Genomic DNA, 8179 nt, shown 5'->3' with positions numbered 1-8179 from the left:
ATAAAATCTATGTTGTTGGAACGGAGTCGCTTGAGGAAGCAGTTGGAAACTCCTTTGGCCGGCAAACCAACAAGACAAGACAACATCCTGGCGTTGCATCTTAACTCTGGACGAGCTGTTGAGAGCGGAAGTGGTCATCATTCGCTATTGCCAACGATGACAATTCAGTGAGGAGATTGCTGCTTTATCATCTCAGGTGACCGTAAGATGTCAGAGTTCCCTATACCGGTTAGATCCAGTTCTGGATGATGGACTCCTGAGAGTTGGAGGGAGGTTGAGTAAAGGGGTAATGCCTGAGGAGGCCAAACATCCACTCATACTCTCCATGGATCAGCACATCTCTATGCTCATTATTAAACATGTGCACCAGAATCTGGGCCATAGTGGACGCGCTCAAACATTGTCCACAGTGAGGAAGAGGTACTGGATTACAAAAGCCAATTCTGCTGTACGCAAGGTTATTACTGAATGCAGCTTCTGTAAGCGCTATAATGGTAGAGCAATAGAGCAAAAAATGGCAGATCTTCCAAGGGTGAGGGTCCTCCCTGATTTACCACCATTCACCAACACGGGAGTAGATTACTTTGGCCCGGTCGAAGTAAAGAAGGGAAGATCGACCTGCAAACGATATGGAGCTATATTTAGCTGTATGGCAAGCAGGTCTGTCCATTTAGAATTAGCAGGGTCATTGGAAACAGACGCTTGCATCAATGCTTTGCGACGTTTTATCAGCAGGATAGGACACAACTAAGGTCTGATAACGGCACCAACTTCATAGGAGCAGAAAGAGAGCTGAGGGAGGCTTTTGCTGCTTTGAATCATGTCCAAATTCAAGGAACCCTTTCTCAGGTCGATATTCGCTGGACCTTCAATCCACCAGCAGGCTCACACCATGGAGGAGTGTGGGAGCGAATGATCCGCCATCCAATAATCCAAATGATTTGGAGCCACTCACTCCTAATCACCTTCTACTTATGAAGGGTAAACCAGCTTTGCCACCTGGAGTGTTCGGGCCTCATGATCAGTATGTGAAAAGACGATGGAGACAGGTTCAGTATATCTCGGACCTTTTCTGGAAAAGATGGGTACGAGAATATCTGCCCTTACTCCAAGAGAGACAAAAGTGGAATCAGAAGAAAAAAAGTTTGAGCACAGGAGACATTGTGGTAATTATGGATTCCTCAGCCCCACAGGGTTCTTGGCCATTGGGCAAGGTGCTTGAGGTCTTTCCAGACAAACAAGGTCATGTACGTTCTGTGAGGCTACAAACCAAGTCCAGTAGAATTGAAAGGCCTGTAACGAAACTGTGCTTGGTGCATGAAGTTTAACTTGTCTGTATGAAACTTGATTGTTATTGGGTTTATTGCAACATTCTTGGTGCTTTGTTGTATTTCATTTGAATTGTTATGTCTGCCTGCCATTAAAGCAACACCATGTAGTTTTTCAACCTTTTGGGGTTCGGATTACGAACCGGTACGAACCAAAGAACTACAAAATTCGACTGCTTTACGGCATAGGGCACACTTCCCCCACCACTTCCTCAAATTCTGTGCGAGCGTTGAATAGACAGTTGATGCCTTATAAACATGAGCTACGTGATCTTTTGGCGTTTGAATAAAATAAAACCCATGAAATTATATTCCTATGATGATATGCTAAAATGCATGCTATGGGCTAGGCTACCTGGAATAGCTATACATTTCACACGCAACGCAGGCAGTCCGAGTTTGCCCAAGACGTGAGAACTCCTCCTGCAGAAATCGGCTTATCAACAAAAGCATGTGTATCCTAGCTCTGTCATCTAGTGTCATCATGCTGCCAACCAAACCGCACGGGAGCTGGTTATGTGTGACAATTATCTTGAAAAACAAAGTTATCACGTGTAAGATTCTGTCATCATATTATAAGAGCTCTGCCTCTCCAAACATTTTGGGCGTGCAAATATAGCCTATGCCACTATGGAGGTAAATACCATAGAATACAATATCTGGTGACCATCATTTTTTTTATGTTATAAAGACAATAAAAATGAACACCCTAGATTAGGCTACGCTATTGCTCATAAATATCGTAATCGTTTTTTTAAAAATAAGTAATTGACCAACAATGACCAACATCATCCCAATACCGAGAACGTGCACAGACCTGAGCTGAAAGCCTAGTTTTACAAATGTATCACATAACTGGTATCGTAGCACCACATAATTTAATATTTAATGTGCAGCCTCAAGTCTAGCCTATACTGTACGCTATGTCTAACTTGCTTCTGGTGTAACCGTGACAGATTTTACGACATAAGTAGAAGAAATTACCGTTTCCCAACTGTAGGGGGACCCCGACAGCAAAACTTACATGGTGTTGCTTTAACAAATAGGGGCCGGTATGTAGCAGCCAAATATGTTGCTGTGGTGGACATGTTATGTCTCAAGGTGCCACAAGGTGTCGCTGTGTATCTTTGTGGGTATCAGGTACATAGGTAGGAACCTTACTGTTGTGGTTAGGTGTTGACCCCGGAAGGGCAAAAGGTTTTTGACCGTTCTACCGTGGAGGTGCGTTTGCCATGCTGTTTTAGTTTAGTTTAGTTTAGTTTATTTATTTAGCACAAATTGAAGTATCTGTGCAAGGTGGGAACGAAGCCTAGAAGGCTTGTACAAAGTTCCACACCTATTGCCACATTAGGATTCACTTGTAACATGCAAACTAAACATTACACATGTTCACTCAAAAAAAAAGGAAACATTGAATGCAAAATAGTTACTTTGATCAAATCAAAGCTAGGATCAAGACAAAAGAAGAAAAAGACAAATCTCAAAAATAGATATTGAGAGAGAAGAAAGGACACAGGCAAAAATTGCTTCATATTACCAGTAAGTGTGTCTTCAACTGCTTTTTAAAAGCAGTGGAGGAAGAAATTGATCTAAGCTGTGGACTTAAAGCGTAAGTTTGGCGGAAAATGAAAATAAAGCTATTTTCTGAATGAAAATACATCAACTAAGCCGTGGAGGAAGTAATTTTCGCTCATCACGCAGTACAGAGCTAGCACTGGCAGGACCTACAGCCCAAAATCGCAAACAGTGGGTTAGCATGGGGCTTTCAGCCATGCGCTTTCAAAATCGCATTTTTAAACCATTAACATTGCTCAAAACAGCGGCAAACCTCGTCAGCAGCTTGCTCTAGGTGTCTACACATAAAACGAAGCACCAATCAGTCTGTAAACTTTGGAATAGTCTGTATACACGTAGAATCAGTTCGAGACCGCAACCCAGTCTGAAGCACAGAAATGCCACGCGAGATCTCACACGAGAGCTCGTGGACTTTCCTTCGTGAGGAACTGGAAGGGGTTAGTGTTCATAACAGTCTTCTTTTATAAACGTTGGGTTCGTGAGCCAAGTTGTTGGTGGTTCGTTTTATGTGTAGACACCTAGAGCAAGCTTCTGACGAGGTTTGGCGCTGTTTTGAGCAATGTTAGTGGTTTAAAAATGCGATTTTGACTACCCGTAGGAATAGCTCCCGTGCTTCCGTGTGAGATCTCGCGAGACATTTCTGTGCTTCAGACGGGGTTGCGGTCTCAAATTGATTCCACGTGTATACAGACTATTCCAAAGTTTACAGACTGATTGATTCTACAAATGTTGTGTCAAAATCAGAACTAAGGTCTTTTCTAGGAATGACATTGTTATTGTTTGAGATATATAGTGAAACTCCCCCTCCTCTTTTACCCTTTCTATTGGAATGAAATGCATTATAGCCTGATAGGGGGTATAGATTAATAATATCATTATTGAGCCATGTCTCTGAAAAAGCCATGATTGAAAAAGAGTGGGTCAAGGTTGACATCAAGGTTTTAAGAGCATCATCATTTCTGGGGAGGCTTCTAATATTTAAATTGAAAAATGAGAATGTTTTTTGATAAAGATTGGGGCTATCTATGGAAGAGAACAACTTATTCAGTTGGATTTCAGAATAGTACTCACAAGACGATTTTAGTGACTTCAAATGAATGTTATTGGTATCAGGATTAAAGAAAGTTTCATATATACCATTATTATGACCGCCGCTAGCATAGCGAAGCGGTCATATAGTTGTTGTCAAAGTTTTTTTTTTTTTTTTTTTTTTTTTTTCCGTCATCGGTTCTGAATTTTGGTCAACGATTCCCAGGACACCGTAACACCGGGGCACATGAAACTTGGTGGGCATGTAGCCCCAGTAGACTTGTACGGAAAAATTTCGTTTCGTCCCCGGGGGTCACTCCCCCCCCGCGCGGCCCCCGCCCGAAGCCCAAAAATTGCAGTTTTTCCTACATAACTGCCTGAACCGTGGCACCGAGGATGACAAATTTTTTATGGTATGTTGGTCTCAAGAGCTCGCATCAACTTAGCTTATAACCAGTCATTTGTGATTTGCACCCCCATGGTAAAAATTGAAAATGTAATGTAATATTGCTTTAATTGCCCCTATCTTCAGATGAGATGCTATGAACTGCACCAACTTTCATGTGTGTGATTAACCTGACACCCTCTGGGAGTATGCCAAGTTTTGTGGAATTTCATCCATGGGGGGCTATAATAAATGTATTTATGTGTGCATTTAGTGAATGGTCCCTCAAGGGGCTGTTCTACACTGAAGCCTTGGATGGCCCGTGCCCCATGTAGCTGTGTCACTGGCCACCCCAGTGGCTACCCTGTGGTTACCAAATAAAACAATTATGTATTTATTACGATTTTATACGAGAACGTCAAAAGCAGAACTAATGCAACAACGTTAAAACACTGCAGCCTGCTGCCACTGGTGTGTGGCGCTGGCGCTGCTGAGTGAATGATAGATCAGATCAGATAGAAGAAGACAAACGAAGAAGATGGAGTTGTGATTTCTCAGTTCCGAATGGCGGCCATATTGGAATTTTCGTTACTGTCGCTAGTTTCACACTACTTGATTTCTCATGTTGCAGTAAGCTAAACGATTTCATCTCTTACGTGACTTGTTGTTCTTGCACGTAACTGTGTAACCGTCAGACTTATAAAGAAGTTGGTAAATGTCTTTACGTTTAGAAACGTAATCAAGCAAAGCCTACAATGTCAGTAGGCCTACTCAAACCACCAGTCGCAGGCTTAGGACTAGGTAAGTAAAACATCCCTTCTCTATATCTCTACTATTTTCATTTTAAAAACTGTATTTAAAGCGAACGCCTGTTTCCAAAATGTATTTATAGAGTCTGTACATGTGGTCCCTAGCTTGGTTTGCCCGAAAATTAAGTGGAAATATCCTTTAGAAGTGTTTACTTTAGGCGCTAGTTAGCATGTAACAGCATCTGAATTAATGAACTGGCATGGTGCATTTATACCTGACGATCTCTTTCAAGTAATTTAAATAAAAACCGGACCTCATGGTTAGTATTTATAGAGTCTGTACATGTGGTCCCTAGCTTGGTTTGTCTGAAAATTAAGTGGAAATATCCTTTAGTAGTGTTTGTACTCTAGGCACCAGTTAGCATGTAACAGCATGTGAATGAATGAACTAGCCACTAGCATGGTGCATTTATACCTGACGATCTCTTTCAAGTTATTTGAATAAAAAACTGACATCATGGTTAGTATTTATAGAGTCTGTACATGTGGTCCCTAGCCTGGTTTGTCTGAGAATTAAGTAGAAATATCCTTTGGAAGTGTTTGTACTCTAGGCGCTAGTTAGCATGTAACAGCATCTGAATGAATTAACTGGCCACTACTGTATGGTGCATTTATTACCTGACGATCTCTTTCAAGTCATTTAAATAAAAAAAATGATATCATGGTTAATATTTGTAGAGTCTGTACATGTGGTCCATTGCTTGGTTTGTCTGAAAATTAAGTGGAAATATCCTTTAGAAGTGTTTGTACTTTAGGCGCTAGTTAGCATGTGCCAGGTGTCATACCATTGCAGTAATCATCTCACTAAACCAATCTGTTCAACAGAGTTTGCCAGTCAGACCACTACACCTTTGCCAGCACCACCACCCAGCAAGCTTCATCAACTCCAGCCATGCCGGTAAATACAGTGCCTATTGACAGCCTACACACCCCTGTTCAAATGCCAGTAGCTTTGTTCATTGTTAAATCCTGTTGTTCTGTGTTATTGTGTTTTGGAAAGGTATTGCATTACATTACTCTTCACCTTTTGCTTTTGTAGGCTAGTAGAAAACATGTTGATGGTAGTGAAAAGGTAGTAAATTCAGCTCAATTTTGCTATTTTGGGAGGAAACACCACCAAAGATGCTGTTTAAGAGGATGCTGGGCCGGGCTTTGAGGAGGTCCCTGGCGCTCCAAATTAATTAGACTGGTGCAGCAGGAAAGGTGGCTTTTAAGTCCTTACATCTGAAGAGTGTGTTGCATAATATCATTATTAAAAATAATTTTAATAAATTGTTTAAGCATGTACAATAAATAAAGCATGTAAATGAGCATGTAAAATAAATAAACAAAAGCATGTAAAATAAATAAATAAACAAAATGTATTGAACCTAATACTATGTGTGGTGAGTCTGTGTGATAGTTGCTGAGGATAAATGTTTTTATATTGGATTATTAAATTACAGAATACATTTATAGGTTTCTCATCAGCAGGCACTGTCTTCACCTTAGTAAATTTGGTAACTTTGGTAAGCCCTGTAAATAATTGTAAATTGTTCTGATTGAGGGCAAATGGAAAGTGTTATAATGTATTATTGCTATTTTAGTACATCATTTTCATTATTATGGCCATAAATAAGGCCAATTAGAAGCTGGTGGGTAGTAAGCGGCAAAAGGGTGGCCCTTTATCTGGAGCCACCTCTGAGCCGCCGGTGGACCGCCAGAGAACTGATGAGCAAAACTCCAGCGGGCCACTGGTGGGTACCCGCGTTGGACCGCCAACTCTGCCGCTGGTTTGTAACAGTAATTTTAGCATTGCCCATGGTGGATTAAATGATTGCAAAATATTTATTGAGGTGAGTTTAACAAGTGTAATTTCATTGGCATATAATTCAGGCCTAAAGTAGATGGCTAAATGGCTACAATAGAAGGATACACGAAAAGCCCAAACTACCAAAATCTTCATATTTTATTACCACAGTTTCTATCTATAGGCCTCTCTTATTTGGTATACTGACTAGACATTATTGAACAAACAGAGGCTATTCATCTGTATTTCAGTATCTCAGTATCTCAGTAGGTTAAAGTATTTTTAGATACCTCCCTGAAATTACTTTTTGCAGGTTGTGATGTTGACGTTACTGTCAAAATGGCGTAACTGTTAAATTCCAATATAGTGAGTAGGCTATTGGCAAAACCGATTTCCATTTTTATGTTGAGCCGGCAGGGGGCTCAGTTTAAAAAGTAACCAAGTTCACACACACACATATCAACAGATTCACAAGCACAGATAAACACACTTCCACGGATTCCACACACACACACGCACACATGCACATTCACACACACTCAGACAGACACACACACATCTTTATACAAGCAAACTCACACATGCACACACTCATATACACATGAGCTGCAAGAGAAGGAGATATATACATACAGTATATTGCACAAATCGGAGATACAGGAAAGTTGACAAGCGTAATTCGTTTTGGAGAGAATGTGCAGAACTGAGCGGCGGTCATATTGTGTACCGCTATGCGGTGCATCTAGTTGTACATATACCGCTCAAAAGGGTTGAAAAAAGAATCAGTGACAAGGGGGACAGCCATTTCTTGTATGGTAGATCTGAATGTTGTATTGACCATTGATGGTAACGTGAGAGTCTGTAGTGCTTGGGATCAGCAGTCCGATTGACAGTGCATAAGATGAGGTCAGACATGTCACGAAACCGACTGATGTCAGAACATACCACTTGTTGCAGAGAAAGACCATGATCAGAAACGACAGTATGCCTAGTCAAGTCAATTCAAGTCAAGTTTATTTATATAGCGCATTTCATACACAGAGGTCATTCAATGTGCTTTACATAAACAAAAACCAAACAGTAATAGCAGATAAAAGCATAGATGAGCAAAGAGTAATAATAATAATAATAATAGTAATAATGATAAAATAAAAAATAAAAAGAAAGCAATAAAGAATAATTAACATAAAAGACATAAGGTGGAATAACTAGAAGACAGGTCTGTTTTTAACAGATAGACTTTGCCAGAGTCTAATTTAGCAAA

Source organism: Sardina pilchardus, chromosome 4 (assembly GCF_963854185.1).
Source record: "Sardina pilchardus chromosome 4, fSarPil1.1, whole genome shotgun sequence".
Lineage (NCBI taxonomy): Eukaryota > Metazoa > Chordata > Actinopteri > Clupeiformes > Clupeidae > Sardina > Sardina pilchardus.
The sequence above is the reverse complement of the archived record's forward strand: the minus strand, read 5'-3'. Positions refer to the sequence as shown.